The sequence below is a fragment of the Myodes glareolus genome, chromosome 18 (assembly GCF_982192425.1).
Source record: "Myodes glareolus chromosome 18, mMyoGla1.1, whole genome shotgun sequence".
Classification (NCBI taxonomy): domain Eukaryota; kingdom Metazoa; phylum Chordata; class Mammalia; order Rodentia; family Cricetidae; genus Myodes; species Myodes glareolus.
In genome coordinates, this window is record NC_142043.1 from 58,653,882 (window position 1) to 58,677,763 (window position 23,882).

The following is a 23,882-nucleotide window of genomic DNA, read 5'->3' on the forward strand; positions in this document are numbered from 1 at the left end:
TTTTAGCAGGACAAATACTAGATTTCTATTCTGTTACTGACATGGGTTCAGGGGAAGAAAAGAATTTTATCAAGTTACCCTTGCTTGTTGTTCCTGTTCTTGTCCAGTTATTTTGAGAAAACTGGTTCCTTCGTAGGACACACTTTGCTGAGCTTCACGCCAAGTGATTTATTTGATGCACAGCCACAGGACACTGTATGCCATGTTTATTATCTTGTGGCCTCTCCATAGAGATCTTTTCAAAAATTTCTTCTTGGAAACAAGCCTTTCATAGTCAACCCATAACATTTAAAGCTCAACAAAGAACTAAACTATCCTCCTGTTTGGAAAGAGCAAGGCCCATGAGATAGCTGCCTGACAATCCCTTTTCTCTTTAATTCTGGGGAAAAAATTGCATAGCATAAATTCTACCATGTTAAAAGTTTCATGTATTTATTCACCTCTCTCTTTCCCCTCCCCCATACATATACCTGCCACAGCACACAGATTCAGAGGACAACACCCAGGGGTTGGTTCTCTACTTTCACAATGTCAATTATTTTTTTAAATTGTTTTTTTTTGATACTGTGTACATTCATGGTCTTACGTAACCACGAGTATTATCCAGCTTCAAGACATTAGCTCATTCTCTCTAAAACCTCCCCAGAACAACCACCTTAGATGTAAATAGACTTCTATGTACTGCTTTGGCTGTTCCCAATGTGATTGCTTAATCTTAAAAGTGTGTCACTATTGTCACTAACACCTTACAGGTTTGAAGGGAAGAGGAGTATTGTCATATACATCATTACTGGGATTTTGACTCTCTGTTGAAATTCCCTCTAGTAAAATCAGTGTGTAGTTGCTTATTTATCAACCTTTTCTGAGCATCACTGAGGGAAAGAGAATATTGTCTATGAATGAAAGTGGGTGGGGAAAATAATATCGAAAGAAACAATGAAGCCAATCAGATTGATACATAGAGCAGCTATTCAGAGCACTGCTGTCTCTCAGGGTCCCATAGGAAAAACAGAGCATAATGAGTGGGTATGAGGCTATAGTTTACATCTAGCTCATTGCAAATATCCATCCTCTTGATATTCTTAATTGTAAAAATTTAATCACTAACTTGTAGAGACATCTGTCACCTATGGGGTTGGTTTGTCTTGTGCTGGCTTGTGTGTCACCTAATAGTAATACTATCAATTATTTGGGGGTGTAAGAATAGTCTGCGCCTCGACAGAATTTATAAGTACATCTTTAAACCACTCACATGATGAGGAGTGTTTTCCATAAGCGTTTCCCTGCTCCTGCAAGCACACTTGCAGGTAGGCCACTAAGGAGAAACGATGGTGACTGGTTACTAGCATCTAGGAGTTGTTTGTTGGAAATAATAGAAGGGAGTTAGAAATTGTTTAGAGTTTTCATCGAGTGCATTCAAATAAATCACTTTCATGTCCCATATTTAAGAGACTCAATTTATCTTTTTCTGCAGTACCTGAATCCATCTGTATTATGCTTTGAGCTTATTTAATTTTAAAATTTGATGGATAGGGACATCTTTCCAGATACAAACACAGTGATCCTTAGCTGTCTTCTTAGCACTGGGGAAGCCAGAGCCCTGTATTTTCTATGAGGATCATGAACTTAAGACCACCTTGAGCTGCAGAGCACGACTCCATCAGCTCAAAACAAAGATAAACATATTTAAAACAGTCTCATTGTAAATGATGTGATGGAGTGATGATGTACTGCATTTGTAGAAGACCTGAGGTTAGTTCCCAGGACCCAAGCAGGAAGATTTACTATGATCTGTAGTGCTAGTTTCAGAGACTCTGAGACCTCTTCTGTCCACATGAGGCAACTATACTCGTGTGCATGCAGGTGCACACATACACACACACATGCACGCACACACACACACACACACAAATAAATATTTATGCTTAAAAATAAAAGTAATCTTAGAAAATAAAATGTTTTCCCGTGGCTTTGGTTGTAGCAAGAACGTGCTTTGTTTCATGTTTCAGGAGAGACAGGTTTTTTTTTTTTAATTTGAGCCACAGGGTCATTTTTTACTCATTGCAAATATTATCTCTTTATTCTGCAAGATAAAATTCTATATTTTCATCATATTTTAATGAATTTTTAATATGTATAAGTTAACTAAATTACATATTAGAAAAATACTAAAGTAATGTCAATGTGAAACTTATTTAAATGACTTTAACAGAAACGACTAAATAGAAATAAATACCACAACCAAGAAAATACAATATACAAAACATCATAAGACAAATTTTTGTTTTAAAATATCTACATTGCATCAAATTCACAACTATAAATAGGAAGCAGATAATTGTCAAGATCATTAGAGCCAAGTGTGTAACCTAAGAGAAGTTTCATAGTATTGGAGACTAGAAGAAACTACAGATATTTTAGACAATAAATTTTTAAGGATAGTAAATTGATGCTAACTCAAGATGAGGAAATGTAGAATGAAATAAGAATGTCTTTGTTTGCTAATGTTTTGCTATTTATTTTTTTAGTCAGGGGTGTGTCCACACAGTTTTGCGTTGTAAGTCAGGCTATTTCATGTTGAGAGTTCTCATCCCTCCACCTCCAGGGTGATAAGAATGCACGCACATGCTATATACCCCAAGCCTTGGTAATATTTTATTTTTTCAAAAGAGGAAAGAGTATATATTCTCTGTCCTTTTAGCTGAACTGAATACATATCAAGATCAAGTCTAATTAGATGTAGATATATGTAAATATTATGCTTAAAGCATGCTAACTAAACTAAATAGTTTTTTGAGCACACAATGTGCCTTTGAAATGGATTGCCTGTTGATATCAAAGCTTCAAATCCATAATGGATAGCTGTCAGTCTTTGCCCACTTGTGAGGGGAAAATGGAAATTATATATGTTCACAAACATTGAGCGTAGTACAAAACCCTGACACCATTATTAAATCTGCTTTTACCCATACTTCATACTTTGAACTATGTAATCTTCTAATATATCATTGGGTGAAATTCATCTCAGACAGCTTTTCCAATGGTCTTTCCATTGAATCCAAGAAGCAGGCATTCCCAAAGCACATGTGTGGGGTATGGATTCTGTGGTTTACCCTGTAATCAGCAATTTCTTCGACTTGTTTTATCTTCGTTTTAACTATCAGTTCCAATTGCAGCATTATCAACACACCAGATCTTTTATGAATTCTTCTTCGAATCTTAAAATGCCATTTTCTACTATGAGTAGCAATTTTGAAGTAATATCACTCTTCATTGTTAGTTCTGACACCCTGAACAATCAGTTAAACTTTCTAGTTTAGTCCAATACTCTTTTCATGTTGTTCCTATATGTTCCTTTCAGGTGTCTTTACCCCCCTTCTCTGGCTTAGCATTATGAATTCAGAAAGTAATTCAAGGAGACCGTTAAAATGTCAACTGCCAAATCTTCTTCCAGATTTACAGACCCAGAATAGCTCATGACTTTGCAACAGAAGCTTTATACCTGGTTCTGTGTCCCAATAGCCACAAACCATGCTAAATCCAAAAGTGTTAGAACCTACAAGATCAGATCAAGCACCATGATCCATAGGAGAAATGAAGAGGTCGTCTTACTCAGCAAATAGCCTTCGGGTCCCACATCTCCTTGCCTCCATGGGAAAGCCTTTGTTTTGGAGATATAGTTGTACTTTTTGATTTCCTATTTTCATAAGATTTGCATCCCCAAACCTGGGTCTTTCCTGCTAAATCTCCTTTCCTGACATTGACCCTTGAGGCAAGAGGGTTGTACCTAATTCTGATAACAACTATATTGCTGTAGTAGCCCAAGATAAATATTTTACCTGAATGACCTGTAAGCAAATATTTATTTAAAAGAGAGTGATGACTCAAAATAATAGAATGCACCGGAGAAACCTAGAACAGGGCACACCTCGCAAACAACCTTTCAGATATGGGTGTTAAATAATATCTTCACTGGAAACAAAGAAGGAGGTGAGATTTGAAGTAGCAATTACAGAGGAAAAAAAAATCAGTGAACCAAGAATAATGGGTACAGTTCATCATGCCGATTTTACTCAGTATTTTCTGCAGTAGGGGCAGAATGCAGTCAGAGTTATCTTAGGAGGAGAGAGAGGGGATAAGAGAAGCGAAGACAAGAGAATAGGAGAGACAGAGGCAGAGAGAGAGAGAGAGAGAGAGAGAGAGAGAGAGATTACATTGTGTTTTAGAACTTCTGTCTACAGTCTCCTTTATATCAGGTAAAGGGGATGCTTGTACAGGCAGGATACATTTTGAGAGATAACATATCTGCATTTCCCTCATATTTCAGGTTGGTATGTTCTATCCTCCTACATAGTAAGACATTAGCTAATATTGGTATTACTGTAACACTGTCTCTACCTTTATTCTACATGCTCAGACAGTATGCGGTTTTACCAGTTTCACAAGTGGTCAACTTAGGCATGGGTTAAAGGCTACTGCGTCACTTCTATGTATATCTAGTCTTTCCAGAGAATAAGAGGCTGTCCGAGATGACACCTTCATGGAGTATAAAAATTTGGGAAGTAGCAATAAGAAAAGAATTGGAAGAGTAAGCTGCTCCTTACACATGAGTGAACATATCCAAAGCATGTTTTGTGATAAGCAAATATCAACATATACAGTTAGTGAGTGCTTTAAAGTTTAGTATGTTTCATGCATGAAATGTTCTGTAGAGCTTGCTAAGGGGGAACATTAATAGAATGTTATAAGGAAATTCCCTTTAATTGCATCCATATACAGCCAAGTGATTTTAGAGACTTTCTTCCTAAGAATGAGACTGTTTCACTGTTTGTAGGTTGGTTACTAGGTACATCTAAGCTATTCTGCATCTGTAGAAATTTATCAATATCTTAATGGAAACGTATAGTTTTATAGAACTAGAGTTTTAAAGCAAAGCCCTGGCTAAGCTTGGGCACATCAACAGACCAGGCACTTCTATTTGTCCCAGTGCGCCACTTATTGTCATGAGTAATGGTGGAAGGTTGAAAGGACCTACGTGGCCAGATCAGCAAGTGAAGAGATAAAAGACTCCAGGGAGCTCTCAAGTCCATCTACAGAGCCCTGGCTTAAGCTTTGTGGCTGAATGGAGGGATAAGTAGGGCAAGAGGTCACGGTCAGAGTGAGGCTGAAGTACTTATCCCAGTACAGCTTCTGCAGGCTGTACTATAAAACACTTGTCCCCACAGATCTCTCCTAGAGAAATCAGTGTGATTTGAGGTGATGACGCTGGCTTCTAGCATGCTCTTGCAGTCACTACTGAAGACCCTTTCCTGGGATGCTCTATCTTAAAAGGTCACCATTCTTGGGGGATTGTTTCCTGTCAAGAAAATATTTCTCATTCAGTTCTCTTGTTCCATTGTGAATTCTGGGAAGCATGACTCAGGAAGAATGTTAAGAAGGAGAAGTAGAGTCAAAGAGGGAAAGAAAGAGTTAGGATACTGTGAGGGGCTGTCTTTTATTATGAATTATTTATACATATAACAGGACCATTATACAATTGCATAATGTTAAAAACTGGTGAACTTAGGGCTGAGGAGCAGGCTCTGTGGATCAAACACTAGCCTTGAAAGCATGGGGACTTGAGTTCAGGTCTCCAATGCCCAAGTAAAAGACTAGTAGACACAGTAGCCTGCTGGCTAACTAGACCAACCAGAGTTACCAAGCTGCTGGTTTGTTGACAGAGTCTGCTTATTTGTTCCTAGTCACCTAGACCTGAATAAACAGAGACTGTATTAATTATAACACCACTAGCCTTGTTAGTCCAAACTTCTTATTAACTAACTCTTACATCTTAAGTTAATCATTTCTATTAATCTGTATACTGGCACAAGGCTTTGGCTTACTAGTAAGGATCCAACATCTGTCTCCTTTGTCAGCTACATGACATCTCCTTGACTCTGCCTACTCTTCTCTCTCTCTCTCTCTCTCTCTCTCTCTCTCTCTCTCTCTCTCTCTCTCTCGCTCTCTCCACACACACACACACATACACACACACACATATATATGTGTCTGTGTGTGTGTGTGTGTGTGTGTGTGTGTGTGTGTGTTCACATTTCCTGCCTGGCTTTGCTCTGCTAAACCATTGGCTGAAACATCTTCTTTATTAACCAACGGTAATAAAAAATATTCACAGCATACAGAGGGGAATCCCACACCACAGGTTTACAAAGAGATTCTGCCTTAATAAATAAATTGGAAAATCACAAAGAAAGATATCTGGCAATCGGCATCAGAACCTCATTAGCAAGTGTATACATATTCATGTGCGCCATAGATGTACTCATGCAAAGTAAGTGACTGTCTTGAAGAATCTAAACTGGAAAGCATTGTCAAATATATAAAAAATGAGCTAGCAATATCCATTAATCATTTGTTTTCTGGAAAAAAATGGTAATAAAACTACAGATAATGTACAAGAGTCATTGTCAACTGTTGCAAAGAGAGAGGCTGCTTGGTTATTCCTGGCTGCTCAGCCCCTAAATAATCACACAGAAACTGTATGAATTAAATCACTGCTTGTTCCATTAGCTCTAGATTCTTATTGACTAACTCTTACATATTAATTTAACCCATTTCTATTAATCTGTGTATCGCCACGTGGCAGTGGCTTACCAGCAAAATTTCGGCATGTCTGACTCTGTCAGCAGCTCTATGGCTTCTCTCTGACTCTGCCCTTCTTTCTCCCAGCATTCAGACTAGTTTTCCCTGCCTGCCTAAGTTCTGCCTTGCTATAGGCCCAAAGCAGTTTCTTTATTCATTAACCAATAAAAGCAACACACAGACAGAGGCACCTCCCACACAGTCAACTTGATCATAAGCTGGGATGTGAAGAGCAAAATATAATTGATGCAGAAGATACCAAGGGTGCTTCTTTGAAGAGAGGAGACATTGGCAGGAAGCAACCTAAGGGAAAGTTGGCATCTAGGAAAATATGAGCTTTGCTTGTTGTGTTCGTATGCCATGAGTGTGACAGAATATGTAGGGCATCTGAGGAGAGCAAAGTATAATTTGGCCTCTTATTTGTAGAGATGTCAGAAAGCAGTGTACTTAAGCCTGTAGCAGGGCAAGAGATTAATGAGGGAAGGATATGATGGAGAGCTGGTATTTACCATATTGTATCCAGAAAAGGGAGAAGTATGGGAAAAGGAAGAGGAGGAAGAAGAGGAGGTGAAGGAGGAGGGGGAGCAGGAAGAGGAGGAGGAGGAGGAGAATGTGAATGACTAGAGACTAGATGTACTATTGAAAGGTACCCCCTCCAGGGACTTATATAATAGTTCCTATGTCATCACAGTTCAATCAGCTATGAGCTCATCAACAGACTAATTCACTGATGAACATTGATGAGATTAGTGTCCTCAAGGTCCAATAACTATCTCAAGGCTCGTTATTTGGCAAACACTGCAGGTTACAATCCTAATACTTGTGTGTGAAGTTGAGCCTCCAGTCTTAGGCATTTTGATGACAACGTGAAGTGCTAAGTGCTTTAAGGAGTCTATCAAAATATTTAATTCTTCTATAAAAACCAGACATGGATTTCATCTGAAAACCAGCTCAATATTCATGCAAACAACCCTCAAATTTACATTTACCTTGGTCTGTATGGAGAATTTAGTGGTGAGTTTGATAATTTTGAGATGACTTTCCAAGAGATGAGAAACTGTCAAAGGATATGTCCTTAGGGCTGTTCAGACTTCCTAACTGTCAAGCCTGTTACCATGCTGAGAGATTGTGAGAGACATTGAAGTTTACAATACTACAATTGATAATTCAAATGAAGCATTTCATTATAAAAGGAGGCAAGAAGAGTTCAATGCTAAGAACAAAATCATAAATGTAAATATTTTCTATGCAATGTTTGAATATAAACAACTTAGGTGTGCATGCGTGTGTATGTATACGTTATATGTATGGGTTTTAGGGTATATGCACACATGTGGTAGGTATGAAGGCAACCCCCACTCTTTCTCTCTCAGAGAGATCAACATTCATGTCTTTATTATTCCTCAACATTTCTGAGACAGGATGTCATTGATCTGAGTGAGCTGGCTTGCCAATGACCTTTGAAGATCTGTTTGTTTTCTATTTTATACTGGGGATATAAGATGTTCATTTTTTATAACTTTCTTTTTATTTATCCTTTGTGTCGTTCACATCATGCATCTTGGTCCGATTAATTTTCTGTCCCTGTGTATCTGTCCTCTGCCCTTGCAGCCCCCCGAATAAATTTAAGAGAAACAAGAAAAAAGAAAAAAGAGACATCTCGTCATTGAAGCTGTAGTGTGACATAGCCACACAGTAAACCCTTTTGTCAATATATCTTTACTTTCCAGTGTTTATTGAAAAGTCATTGTTCTGATTTGAAGCCTCTAGTTTCTACTACACTATTTATAGTGGATCCTCACTAGAACTCCTCTTGGATATCCTGATGTTGTCCTGTGTTGTGAACATTCTACAGCTTTGGGTCTGCAGGACTGGCTACTTTACATGTTGCAACAGATCACAAAAGGAGTGAATATTGGGGTAGGGCGACCCATCACCTGAATTCTGGGCCTGGATAGATGCAGGTTTGGTCAATCCACCAGCTTTTGCTTGTCCTCACCACCAGGATGAGCTCTCCTGTATTGTCTTGGCAAGTTCACCTTTTGGAGTGATGAGTAAGAGATAGGGCCGGTTCTCCTGCTTCCATGTCCTCAGGGTTGGATCTTCCACAGTATATCTTCAGGGCCAACTCTGCTCTGTTGCCTAGGTATGGCATAGGGGCCATAGTTCTTTCTTTCTTTTTTTTTGTTACAAAAAAAGTACAGAAGGGGCCATAGTTCTTAGTGCTGCAGCAGAGTAGGTAGGACTAACTCTCCCCTTCCTTCCTTCCTTCCTTCCTTCCTTCCTTCCTTCCTTCCTTCCTTCCTTCCTTCTTTCCTTCCTTCCTTTGTTTTTGTTTTGTTTGTTTTGTTTTTCTGAGACAAGGATTCACTGTAGCTTTGGAACCTGCCCTGGAATTAGCTCTATTAGACAAGGCTGGTGCCAAACCCAGAGAGATCCACCTGCCTCTGCCTCCTGATTGCTGGGATTAATGGTGTGCAACACCACCGCCCAGCTAGCTCTCTCTTTTTTATGACGTCAGAGTCAACACTCTCACCTGTCTCAGGTATTGATGGGTAGGGAGGAAGGGATGACTTCTCTCTCCTGCCCATGCTTCCACATGACATTTGAGTAATGGGGACAGCTCTTCTATGAACTCAGTATCAGGGCTGTCTTGCCCATACTTATGATAATAGGGTTGGTTCTGTTGTGCTGCCCATGAGAGGTGCAGAGCATGCTCTCTGGAGTGTTTTAGCTGGTGGTGAGCTAGAGCAGCTCTCCTGCCCTTCTGACCTCAGGGCCAGCTCTTTGACCTGCTTCTGAAGTTGATGTGGGCAGAGGGTCATCACTGACCTGCCCATGCTGCCACATTACAGACGAATAACGGGGACATTTCTCCCATGCTCACAGATTCGGACCTGGCTCACCCACATCTCCATCAATAGGATTAACTCTAACCTTTCGCATGGGTGTTAGAGATCTGAACTCAGGCCTTTGTGTTTATGCAACAGGCTCCTAATTTAACTAAGCCATTTTTCCAGCCCTGAATATAAAAATATTCATAGGTTTATATTTGTGTGAACATATTTATGTTTAGATAATATGTTACACATACATGTTTGTCATTAGGTTTTTATAGTTTTTACTGGCATGAGCTCTTCATTATTAGTGATATTTTCTAGGTAGAGTACACAGTGCTAGACTGTGCAACCGTCCTTTAAAGCATATTATATACACATGAAGTGGTTGTTGGTTCCCCTTTCCACACCACTTCCTGTTCTTGTGTGTGGGTATTAAGGAAGGGTCCTACTTGCATATTTATTCTATGACAGAGGATCTTTCTTCAGGAGTTATCTTGTCAAGCCCAGAAGAGTCACTCTGGATAATTGCTACCATCACTTTATCAGTAGGGTTTACACTTCCTCTGTGACACTTGACGCTCACACATTGTCTTCGAGTTAGTCCAGTTGTCATCTCGGCAGTCATCTTCCGTTGGCCACGGTGCAGTTCAGCCTGTCATCTTCGTCTCCTACTCCTACAGTGGGAAGTTCTGCTTTCCCTGGCTGCAGATATGAGAGCAGGCAGCAAAAGAGCATAAAGACTCAAGACCTCCAGTGTGAACAATGTAAAATTACAGCAAAGCAGCAGTGAAACCATGCCACGAGCATTGATACCAACCAAAGCACCCTTGTGTTACAAGTTTACATAGTAATTTACAACCAAAAAGCATTGTTAATGGCATATAATGAAGTCCCTTGAGAGATAGTTTAGGGCATAAAAACTGACTCCTTTCCTTGTTCAAAAATAACTCAAATAGAAATTGATCTTAATACTTTTTCAAGTTCCTAAAAGCTGCTCATTGATTAAAAAAAAATCACTTGTTATTTTTCCAGAGAACCTGAGTTTGGTTCCCAACATCCATATCAGGCAGCTGATATCTACCTATAATGCTAATTATAAGGAATCCTACACCTCCCCCGACTTGCTTGAGCACTTCAATGAAACAGTATGTGCTCAAGACACAAACACAAAAGTAAAAATATTTGTAAAAAGTATAAATTTATTATGTGAACAACTACTCTAAACATGTACTTGCTTCGAAAAATTATCCACATCTAATCATCTTGACAAGTTTGTTTTCACATCACAAGCCTTTGTAGTTCTTATTAATGTGCACACGTAATCTATCTCAGTCTCACAGATGCATTCTGTGTACTGTTCATCGTGTGCAACTAACAATCCCCATGAAAATTATCTACAGAGCACTTGCACTGTTGATTGGTGTGGGATATTTGTAGTCTGTGTGAAGACAGATTGCTGTGATTGGTATAATAGCTAAATGACTGATAGTTAGGCAGGAAAGACAGACAGAAATTCCATGTAGAGAAAGGAAGAGGCTATAGTGGAGGCATGCAAGGGATGTCAGGGAGACTCTGAAGAAGCAGACTGTGTAGAAGAGATAGCAGCCACCAGTCATGTGTCAGAATGTAGATGACTAGAAATGGGTTAATTCAAAAGGGATAATTAGAAACAGCCTAAAATATAGGCTGAGCTTTCATAAGAGGTCTTTCTGTCATTTTTTTTGGGGGGGGGACGTTGTGGCCCAAGAAAGTTGGGCGGCAAGTTGATGATCACTGAATAAGATTTCCATCTTAAGTTATTGCAACTTTGTATCTAGCATCACTACCAACTGATCGGAAATAATACCATTTCTCTGATCAAATCATTCCTAGTTCTGTATTTATTAGGAAGAAATGTATGTGCACTTAAAACATACTCAATTGACATGCAACGATATTCATGTTATCACATTACTAGGGTTCAATGTGCTGCTTCATTGCTGCTTAGAGCCTATTCTACTTAGCACCCCTGTGCTCAGGTCATCATTGTTCTCCACCCAGGTCAGTTGATAGTTGCTTCAACTTCTTCCTGTGAGCCATGCTGTGCTTCTTGCCTCTGTGTTTTTCTGTTCTTAAGGGAGCTACAACAGTGACAGTGTTTTGATATGAAATATGACAGCCCTGGAATTTTGTAACATATTCTCATTAGTGTGACTCCCACAAAAAACTTAAAATATCGTAAGCAGATTGGTCCCCACGCCAGAATCCCCAGGGGCTATGGCAGAAGATTTTGTGGCTGGACACTGTCTTCTGTCTTAATCCATTGTGCTGCTATTTAATGGGACAATGTGAGCCTATGGAGAGTAGCTGTAAAGAAAAGTTGTAAAGAGAAGCATTCTAATAGTATGTAGGTAAAACAGTTCTAAAGAATTCAAGTTTTGCTTCTGGCTTATGCTCCACCTCTACTGCTATCTGAGTTCAAGAATTTAGCTTTTAGGGCTGGAGAGATGGCTCAACAATTGAGAATCCTGACTGATTTTGCAGAGACTGTACTTGAGAGAGTACGGACTTTTGTTACCAGAACTCACATGGAGGCTTATAACCTCCCATAGCTGCAGAGGATCTGATACATAGATGTTAGACACTAGGCATTCATACATGTATACAGTTTAGATAGATAGATAGATAGATAGATAGATAGATAGATAGATAGATAGATGATAGATAGATAGATAGATAGATAGATAGATAGATAGATAGATAGATAGAAGATAGATAGATAAAGGATTGTTCCAGGGAGGCTGGGTTAATATTATATTATCATCATATGATATGAAATGAGGGCAGGAACCTTTAATAGTTTTCATAATTACTCTTAAATCAGAAGAGTCTGGAACAATTTCATTTAAAAGCCTGAACTAAACTGCAGATATCAATGTGTGTCTGTAAGGATATGTTTAGTTTTTATCGGCCACAGTTTTTTACTTTACACAACACTGATTTGTCGTGTGCTTGCTCTGTGTGAGCGCAGTTGCAGATTCTGGGGATATACGGATTAATACGAAGGTTGCTTTCATTTTCCAGTTATTGAACAGTATGTTGACCTTTGACAGTTTATTCTTAAATGATATTTACACTGAAGATTTCATGGCAGGACATAGCTGTTTACACATCATGTTCTGTCTTAGTCCACTGCACTACTATAAAATGCTACCCTATGACCAGCAGTTAAAAGTCAGATGTTTATTTTATTTTCGTTCTGGAGGCCAGGAGTCCATGGTCAAGATGGCAGATGTCTGAAAAGAGCTGGGTCTCTATTTCTGGGACTGCCATTTGTTGCTGTAGTCCCTAGGGACAAATGTTGTGTTCGCACAATCTGGAAGGGTCTATCTTCCCAGCCTTCTTATGCATTGCTGCACCATCTTCAGAATTGAACTCTACAGCTTTGTACAAGTGCACTTCTCTATCCTGTTATATTGGGAAGCAAGTTTCAACATGAACTTTGAAGGGGACATTATTGAATGATAGCAAATTTCTTCAGAAAACGAAACAAAACAAAGAGTTTAAAACATCAAATATTCCTGAGAGGTTTCTGTTTCAATCCAGAGTCCAGGAGAGATTTCCACATATCTGAAGGAACTGGGTAAGTAAAAATATAGTTTTATTTTCATATTGAACATAAAATAAATAACCCCTCAGGAGAGACAAATAAGCTGAACACTGTGCTTCTCTGAGAATGGTCGGCAGAAATTTCCCCACCTACTGCTCATGCAGAGGAAACCTGAGTTCTGGAGAGATATCTATATGATGAGCTAAGGCTAGGGAATGCATATGACAGGAGTTTGTAGAGGAAAGAGCTGTACAAAGAGAGTCTCTCAGGATTTAGCATCTCTTGGTCTTCACTCAAATGGTGCAGGCACCTGAGGAAGTGACCTGAGATGTACAGAAAACAAAACTGAAAAGAACAGAGAAACAGGTCTTTCAGTTTACCTAAGCACAAGAGTACATATTCTCCAAAATGTAGAGCTCTTACCCCCAGTGTGCTACAATCTATATTGCTTGAGGCATTCAGGAGAGATCAGTCATAACTCTATGGAATGATTACTCCTAGACAGAGCAAGGCTCTGGAAGGAGAGATAACTAGGCGGTCATTCTTTAAAAGGTCTTATCATTCCAAGCAATGTTCCTGCAAACCAGTGCAGTATTAAATATAATAAACTAGCTATGAAATAAACAGGGCTTCGGTGTTCTAGGAGGCAATACCCGGTTGACTGGCATAACTGACGTATCTGAGATGCACACAAATATTGTTTAACGCAATGGTCATGTATTTTCCAAATGAGGTGAATAAGTTCACACCCATGTGAACTCAACATCTCAATGTTCATTAAATTTCTCAAGACAAATAATAACAGCTAAATTATTGCATCTTAAAAATTGCATCTTTAAAAGTCATCAAAGACAGGTGGCAGTCAATGTTACATCTAAGCAATTCTTGCTAAAAACCAGATAGCGGGCCGAGAAAGGTCAGTTAATGGACTTTACTCTGTAAACATTGCATTCTGAAGTGACGGTGCAGAGAGAGTTTCAGGTCACCAACAATTCTAAACACAGCTCTAAATTCAAATTAAATAATAATACTTAAACTGCCCTCCATACGGGCTGTGGAGATGGCCCAATAGGTAAGAGCCCCTACTACTGCTCTTCCCGAGAAGCCAGCGTGACTCCAGTACCTACGTCAGGTGACTCCGAGCTATCTGTAACTTCAGTGCCAAAGGTTCTGATAGGGTAGAGCACAGTAGGATTCAGTGTGAGAATACAGAGCCTACTGAGATAAGGCAGGGTGGGCAGAGTTTGGTGGGTGAGGAGATAGCCTGGATGACAGAAATCTCTTGAACAGACTGTGACTTTCTGTCCATCTGGGAGTTCAATGCTTCTTCCTGCTTAGTCTCCCACCTGTCCTCAGCCATTTCTCAGGAGCTGATGTTAGGTCAGGCCCTGGCTAGCAGTGGTAACCTATGAACAATAATAAAACTCCCCCAAAGAATATGAACAACAGCAAAAAACCAACCTTTTCCTCTATACATATTGCAGCTGAAAGTGAATGAAGATGCACGTACCAAGTACCACCATGAAAGGATATGCACATTGGGTTGTGTGGATTAAGTTTTAATAAAACTTTAAAAATATGAAACAAAGGCTAATGAGAGCATTGTCTCTCTGTCCTGCATTGCCTTTGGTCTGGCTCACAGTCATTCTTTTCTTCTACATTTTCAAGTCCAAAGAACTATATTTCATTTTTTTAAGAACCCAGCTATTGCATTATGCTTACACTGTGAACTCTGATCAAAAATAAATAAATAAATAGAAAAATAGATAGTAAGGCATAAGTAGTTACGTGAATGCGGCCGAGCATGTTTCTTTACCATCCACTGCGTCACTAGTGACTTAAATTTGTTCTTGTTATTTGTTTCACAGTTTGGATGAGCGCACATACAGTTGCACGCAGCCCTAATTTCAAATGGTTTTGCGTGAGTTTTTGACACCTCAGTGATGAGAAAGTGACACATATTCAGAAGAAAACTGCACCTCAAACTTTAAATTTGAAACTCATGACAGGTGCTGTGATACTCACTGTCAAGGCTGGCTGCGGCAGAGCCACGAACCCTCATCAGCCTCCAGTTATGAGCATAAACAGTCAACACTCTGCAGCCAATGTTTGAAAAGCTAGGGGTCAAAAGGTTAGTTGTGTTAAATGCGTGTTTACATGACATTTCAATTTATAAGAGACTTATCAAGAAGCAAGGCTCTTGTAAGTTGAGAAACTCCAGTGTGTGTACATTGTTTTATATGCACGCATGATATGTATGTAGCATCAATATAATTAATAATTTGATACCACCTCTGAAACATCAAACACACACACACACACACAGGATACATGCACAAGTCCTACACATCTATTTGTGTATAGACAGGTTGTCATATTAACAGTTTTTGCCCTTCTTCGAATGAATAGCTAAGCAAAGCAAATTCGTGTTATTTTACTTTAGTGTAGATTTGTAGGAAGGTTTATTTTCCATCATAATTAACCTAGAAAGGCAACATCTATTTATTTGGTTACTTATTTGCTTGTTTGTTTATGTATTTAACGCAGTGTATTACGCTATGGTTCACACACACCTGGGACTCACTAGGTAACCCAGGCCAGTCTCCAATCACTGCTAGGATTATAGACATCATCCATCTCCTCTAACTAGCAAGGAAGCACTGATTTCAAACAAGGCTGCCCCCCCACAACAGGCCAATTCAGTATATAGAGAAATTGAGTTTCACAAGTCGTAAGCTAAAGGATTTACTTGGATTTCTGTCTGGTATTTTGTTCAGAAACGCAGCTCATTATTCCCTGTCCATCTATGGGTCATGACCTACAGTGAGTGAGTCTAGATTTCATGTGTATTTAAAATTTATACTATAACTGATATTCTCCTGTGACAGACATCCAGGAAAACAGGAATTTTATCGAGCGTAGTTGAGATGTTACTTAAAATAACTCCTCACTGTAAGTTAAAAGCACCTTTTCTAAGTGTTTGCAAAAGAAACGCATATCAGATACATGGTTCCCTTTTCTCTGTGCTGAGAATGACATTTCCTTTATTTGTACTTTTACATGTAACATTCCCCAGCATACTGAATTAGACTTAAAGCCCATAGTACCTTTAAGAACTTTAGAAATACAGAGGCCTGTTTTCTCAGTTTTTTTTTCAAACCACACCAATGACAGCAATACTCTAACTTTGTCTTCTAGGTATTTCAATATATCCTAAGGATTTGTGCATCCACAGTAAGAAGAATTAGAAAGGACAGGTCCTCTCCCTATTTAGAACCATGTGTGGTCACATGGAAGTCTCATCTTGGGGGATGTTAGATCAATCACAAGTCCCTTGGGAACCTGTCACATAGATCAAGGCCAACATTGATTTCTTCTGCAAAACTGGGATGAAGAATCTAACAAAGTGGAAATATGGTTTTTAAGAAGGTATTTAAAGAGCTCCAGTAAGTGTTTGGGTGACCTGGAGCTGCGTGACTTTGAACTTTGAGTTGAACTTTGAGCACGTGTCTCCTTGCTTCTCTTTGCTGCTCCACACTGCTCTAAGCTGTAGCAGCGAACACAATGCAGAGAGATAAACTGATGCTCCTAAGACATTGGAAATGGGTTATTATGAAGAGAGAGATTCCAGGAAACTGACCATCCTGTAGATAGATCAGCGGTCTCAACCCCTCCTATCACAGTGACTCTTTAGTACAGTTCCTCACGTTGTCGGGTTGCCCATCCATAAAATTATTTCATTGCTACTTCACCAAAAAATTTACTACAGTTATTAATTGTAGTGTAAATATCTCAGTCCCACCCTCCAATGGGCTGTGCCGAAAAGTTGAGAAGTACTGCTTTAGCGCAGAGTTGGAAGTGGGCTAATGTTGCTCATGGGCCCTCTGTGGAGGCAGTTCTCTTTCTGGGACCTTTGGGGACCCATGCCCTCTTCAATGAAGGACTTTAGGAAACTATGTACCAAATTAGCTAGTGAATAAATAATCTGCGTACATTATTTCATGCTACTAGATTATTTTGTTCACTCCCTAATTCATTTATTAAAATGAACTCCTGAGATGGGCCAGCCTGGTGTTTTGTTCCAATATTTTCGATAATAAGGACCCAGAACAAATCAAACTCTTACACACATTTCCCAACTTATCACTGACAGAAATGCTATCAGCATGATGTTCAGGTGAGAGGTCAGACTGAGAAGTAGAGAAAGAGAAGTCATTCTTATTCAAGGGATCAATTAAATGTAAAAATAGACTGTTTCTGGGCAAGTGACCCAAAGGAAGAACACAGGTCACTAGGACCTAACTCCAAAGATTTGGAGAGAAGTCAGCAGCTCATTTTCAAAGATAAAAAAGATATCACTACTACTGTGATTGTCCCTACCTTTCTAAATGTGTGACCTCCAAACCTGCTTGCCCTATTGGCCTGGCCTGGCGTCTACCAGTACGAAAAATCAACACACCAATACAAGGCAGTTTTCTTTAGACTCTTTTGTTGAATGCAGTCTCGCTTCTAAATGTTTCCATGGCTCTGGCACCAGGTTATTTGTTAGTGTCTGACCTTTCTTTAAATTCGATGAGACATCACAGTTCTAAGGAAGGGAACAATACTTCTGCTTTCCGTGCCTTTTAGCTTGGATGGACCCTTGCAACAAATGATTAATTAAAAATAGAAAGTCTTTTTTTAAGATATGTGAGTCACCAGGGATTTGCTTCATTTAACAACATGGTTTTCCAGTCCAGCTTATACGGTGTCTTTAACACACAGCTGTCTGGACTTCAGTCACTGGTGCTGTGGGAATGGCAATCAGGAAGAGTTACTGAGGTCTAGTGCTGTAGATGCATTGGTGTCTGGTAGGGTCTAGCATTACCTCGCTTGGTAAACAATTTTTTCTCTGGTTTTAGGAGAAGGAAGGTACCTATGTGCCGATTACTGCTTTGCCTTATTTCTAGGAAAGTAAAGCCAACCCAGGGTTTCTCTTTTTTCTATTTATTATTATTATTATTATTATTATTATTACCATTATTAGTATTAATTAACTTTTTTTTCCAACCTGATCACAGTTTCCCCTCCCTGCCTCCTCTCCTCCGAGTCTCTCCCCCTCCAGACACACATACCCCACCACTATCCACTCCTCCTTTCTCTTCAGAAAAATACAGGTCTCCCATGTATATTGGCCAGCTTTGGTGCATCAAGTTGCATTAAGACTAGTTCTGGAGGAGTTCCCAGGCCCAAGGAGAGGTCCCCAGATTGTACTCTGGACAGCAGAGGAGAGGATGCCTGAACTGGCCTTGGCCCATAACCATACTGATGAATATTTTGCATATCACCATAGAACCTTCATATGGCGATGGATGGAGACAGAGACAGAGACACATATTGGAACACTGGACTTAACTCCCTAGGTCCAAATGAGAAGCAGAGGGAGGGAGATCGTGAGCAATGAAAGCAAAATCAGAGGGAACCCTCATCCGACGATGGATGGAGATAGAGACGGAGACCCACATTGGAGCACTGAAAGTCAGGACCGCGAAGGGTGCGTTCAGCCACTGATACAAGGGGACTGATCGAATGAGAGCTCACCAAGGCCAGCTGGACTGGGACTGAATGAGCATGTGATCAAACCGGATTCTCTGAATGTGACTGACATGGGGGCTGACTGAGTCCCCGAGGTCCAAATGAAGACTGAGAAGTCATTGACAATGGCACTGGGTCTTGTTTCGTCTGCATGGACAGGCTTTTTGGGATCTTGGCCTGTTTGGATGCTCACCTTCCTGGACCCGGAGGGAAGGGGGAGGAACTTGGATTCCCCACAGAACAGGAAACCCTGACTGCTCTTGGGAATGGTGAGGGAGGAGGAGAGGGAGTGGGGGAAGAGGGAGGGTATTGGGAGGAGTGGAGGAAGTGGAAAGAGTGTTTTCGGATACTTGAATAAACAAAAAAAAAAAAGAAAAGAAAAAAAAGACTAGGTACCTACTTTTCTATTAAGGCTAAAAGATGCAACGTAGTGGGAGGAAAAGGTCTCAAAAGTAGGTAAAAGAGTCAGAGTCTGTCCCTGCTCTCACTGTTAGGAGTCCCACAAGAAGACCTGGTCTTCATAGTGAGTTCTGGGACAGCCAAAGCTACACAGATAAACTGTCTCAGAAAAAAAATGGAAGGGGCACCTCAGTATAACCTTTATGCCAGCACAATATATTCTGTTGTACAACATATCAGATACATTTCTAATCTAACTATGCAATCTCAAACTTACTGGAGTCAGTTGGGATGCTGGGAGTCAACCAAATCTGATAGGTGCTATGAATGGTGTTGTTATGTTTTGAGTTGTTCCCCTTCTAGGACAGAAGGGCCCTCTACACAGGGTGAATCCTCTCTAGGACAAATGGGCCCTCTGCACAGGGTGAGTCCACTCTAGGACAAATGTGCCCTTTCAACAGAGAAATTCCACTTGACCTCTGTGCAATGGCTACTGAGTGTTAGGACCCTGATCTTGTTTTGAAAGACTTTCTACTTGGAGACCAGTTGCACAGCTCTGAATGCCTCTTTTTTTTCCGTTTTATTCTGTTTATTTTTAGTCTGACATGCTGATAAGTCACAGGTCTATTGCTCTGAGACTGTTTTATTGAAGAAGGGAAACTTTTCTCTGTCCCTACGCACGTCTTTGAACTGCTTTCTGATTGAACTCAAGGAGCCGGTTTAGTCCCTGTTCCCTAACAGGTGTCTGTTGTATGAATCCACTTTCCCCATGTCTGCTTGCTTTTTTCTTGGAAAGACTCTTCTGATCTCTACTTCCCCCCCTTCCCTGTAGGGATGAATCTTTCTGGTAAACTCCTCTCCCTCTAGGTTCTTCTACTCTGGACCCCCAACCCAGTGTACTTTGCTTTCAAACCTTCAGGTTTCTCCCCTGTGGATGCTAAAGCTATCTGGGTAATTATCCCCACAAGATAGTTGAGGAAACTAGGACTCTAGCGCTTAAATGGTTTATTAATGATCACCCAGCTGCGAGTAGAAATAGATGGAAAAAATTGGGTCTGATGATTCTCACTGAGTTGCCAGGGTTATTTTCTGACACACTGAACTTCATCTAATTAGTGCAACAGGGAGGGTAAACTTGGGATGGACACACTCTTCTCTAATTTATCTTAAGCATATGTATGATTTATGCTACTTCGGCTTTCTCATACATGTCACTATTAAATGTTTTAATGGGAATTATTATTTGAGCTGTTCTGCATTTCCTGTAAGTCAAATAACTTTGTCTTACAGCACAGCAGGCTTTTACTAAATACCCAGTCCATGTTGACAATTATCCCCAAACGGCCCTAGAGCTAGAGCCAGAAACAAATACCACTGTCACTTAGGAAATAGACAAAAATGTGTTGTGAAATAGCATGCATGTTTATTTATCTGAGTTGAGTTCCTCTCATTTGTTACTGCTTATCAAAGTTTTACTCTGATAAAGTAGAATTCTATTTTACCCATTAGAAGGGAAAATGAACTTGTGATAATTATGAACATTCTTAATGCTTTTGATGATATTTCATTTTAAGTACTTTAAAATGAGTTTTGAGTTGTTTTGAGTCTGCAGATTTGGAAGTCAAGATTTGCTATTTCTTGGATGATTTGCTAATGTAGATGAATTTAGTATTTCTCCAGTCCTTTGTTTACTATATAATGTGTTTTGGGGGTGTGTGCTCTGGTTTTAGCAAACTAATAAGAAATAGACAAGTCCTGGCCTGAGAAACAATGTTTACTGGGTCATAAAATTTACTTATTATCGACAGTTAATATGGACCTGGCTGCTTACATTTGAATCTAGAATAGAAGTCCCTTCCTGGCATCACCTGGGAATCAGCATGCCCTGACTGTTCATTTGGAAAATGAACATCATATGTCATGCATCTCTTGGCAAGTATGCTCAATGTGCTTTTTAAGTGATACAGTTCTGGATTCCAGTATTTTTCTATCAGTGACAAATATAATGAGACTAATTTTCAGCTCCAATTTTCAACATGAAATTGAAGCGTGAAGAAGATAACATCAAACCAATTGTTTTGTGAATGTTTTTATTCAGAGTTTATATGAGCACACTAACAAAAAAACTTCCCCTTTCCTTTGTCCATCTCCCAGAGTTACTGAGATACAATGACCTTAGAGATCCATTATGATTACTGTACGTTACTACACATTCTTTTATCACATTTGGTAAACATCCACTAGGGAAATATGTTAAAATGACTCTGTCCCCCATAAAAATCAAGGCAAACTTTTTCTGTAAAATAATATTTATCAGAAATTTCAGGTTTTCACAGAGGTTTCTTCCATGGGTTCCACAGACCAAAAGTAGCTATCAAACTCATGTAAATGAATGCATTTGGCTGCTCATCAGAGTCACTGGACCTGATATTTGGACCACAGTCTACAGGTCTTGAGAAGAAGGATAGGGGCTGAGTCGATGGGTGAAAAAGATAAACAGTATCAGCCCTGAATCTGTGGACTGTGAAGAAGACTTCAGTGTCAGTCTTGGATCTCTGGACTGAGGAAAATGGAAGAGAGGGCTTAGGTACCCAGTGACGATGGAAGAAGTGAGCTGAGCAGATGCGAACAGGTATTTGGACAAGGGCCTCTGATTTCACTGAGAAGGCAACCTGATTCTAGAGATGCGATGAATTAGTAAACAAGATTCCTGTGAATGACCAGTGTCTTGTGTGCATATAACATTTTATTGATTTCTTTTTTTTTATTGATTTTATTGAGCTCTACATTTTTCTCTGCTTCCCTCCTGTCTTCTCCCCTCCTTCTGAACCCTCTCCCATGGTACCTATGCTCACAATTTACTCAGGAGATCGTGTCTTTTTCTACTTTCCATGTAGATTAAATCCATGTATGTCTCTCTTAGGATCTTCATTCTTTGATTTCTTATTCAGTTACAACATGTTGCAGACGTAATACGTAATCTGTTCTTAGTCTGATGCAGTGCACTTAATTTTTTCAGCTTCAAATTTGTGTGTTCTAGGCATGTGTCCCCAAATGAAAAGTAGATCATATTAATTTATAATTAACTAAAATTATATTTTTTTACTTTAAATGTCACATACAATAGAATAGGGGAAATTAAAGTGATGGTGTGGTAGTATAAGGACCTTTAAAAATATTTGTTCCTTTAGTATCACACAGCTCTATCTAAAAGACCATGACTAGTAGAATTGTTTTAGCCATTTGTCTTTATGATAACAAATAGGGCATCGACTTAAAAATGATCTGAAAGTGAACAATGGCCATTTGGAGAAATAGCTATGAAAATCAAAATATTTTCCAGCTATTGTTTTTGACATCAAACAAAAATTATTTGAAAATCTTTGTACAATCTAGCGATAGTTGAAAGCATAAAAGGCAGAAAAGTCGTTTTCATTTTTACAGATTATGATGCAATTTGAACCTTTGATGTTTATTTTGTTTCTGTGTTAATTAAGTTTCTATATTCAAACTCTGTGTTTTCCGGTATCAGTTATCATTTAAACAACTCAAGGAGCTACCCTTTGATTTTGTTCTTCTTGCCAAGAAAACTTCAGAACTCATTAATGCAGAGAATTTATAGCTCAGCAATAAAAGGTGTAGTGAACAGTGCTTATAATTTATAATTTATAAATTATCTCAGCCAAGAGTCCAGATTACTGTTAAGGACCATCTTCCAATCACGTTGTAGAGATAAAAAGGCACCGAATATGCACTTGCCTATAACATGATCAGAGGTCATGTCTGTACCTTGCTAGTATACTGACCTCAATGCCACAATTCCTATGCTCTTCAAAGGTTAGAAAAACATTGTTTTAGTACTTGCATCCTTAATCACATTGCTTCTTTGCTTTCCAAAGGTTCTTAAATGAAATGTGGTGGCATCTTTAAGTTAGTAGCAAGCATCTCCATCAGTATACCAAAGTGTAAAGTCTTACCAGGGCTAAACATACAATGGTTCCTTTTGTGTTGGATCATGGGAACTCTGGGAATGTAGCTCAGTGGCAGAGAACCTACCCACAGTACACAAGGCCAGTGTGCTATAGTTGTACAGAAAGAAGTTTCGGCATCCTCTCCTGCGGTGGAGTCAGATAGTTACCTGTTGTGATCTGAGTACCTCTCAATAAAGGAAAGGAATGATGGATCGTGTATCCTAATTACCCACGCGTCCTGAATCACAAGATCCCATTGCACCCCCTGCCATGTGTGTTGTCAATAAAATATAAACTTGCAAAGGAACTCATCATCAACAAATTATTAGCAAAATAATGCATCAGTGCATAAAAGCAAGGTAGTCAGTGCTGCACATGTATGGCAAATGGATATGCTTCACACAAAAACCATAACAGTGATACAGACAGAACTTCTGCTCAGGCCTTCTTTCCCATCAGTCCCCACTCTTCTCAGGGTCTCATTCCTCATTCCTCAGAACGCATATTGTGTTGTATGGCACAAACTGCTTTAAGCCATAGGTTTATATTCCTCTTTGTCTGAATTCTACTCAGAGTATTGTAGTTTTCTCCGTTCTAACCAAGATGAATTCATCTGAGTAAAGAATATTTTTAAATTAAAAACCCACTTTTATTTTTCGAGACAGGATTTCTCTTTAGCTTTGGAGCCTGTTCTGGAACTAGCTCTTGTAGACTAGGCTGGCCTCGAACTCACAAAGATCCTCCTGCCTCTGCCTCATGAGTGTTGGGATTAAAGACATACACCACCATCACCCAGCTAAAAACCCACTTCTTTTATTAAAGATTTGTATTTTTTATTTTAAATTGTGTGTATATGGGTAGGAGGTATGT

The 23,882-nt window shown here is 39.4% G+C and overlaps 1 protein-coding gene and 1 long non-coding RNA gene across 4 annotated transcripts in view; one reads left to right on the forward strand and one right to left on the reverse strand.

Moving 5' to 3' along the window:
• LOC125411435 (uncharacterized) overlaps positions 1–15,187 on the reverse strand; it is a 44,562-nt gene extending 29,375 nt beyond the window's left edge. For both annotated transcript variants that reach the window (XR_014998359.2, XR_007235321.3), the window contains exon 1: positions 15,094–15,187. This is a non-coding gene — a long non-coding RNA (uncharacterized LOC125411435). The remainder of the gene's footprint in view (positions 1–15,093) is intronic.
• The window catches only part of Pcdh15 (protocadherin related 15), a 1,307,054-nt gene that overhangs the window by 492,813 nt on the left and 790,359 nt on the right, over positions 1–23,882 (forward strand). The gene's annotated exons all lie outside the window — the stretch shown is intronic.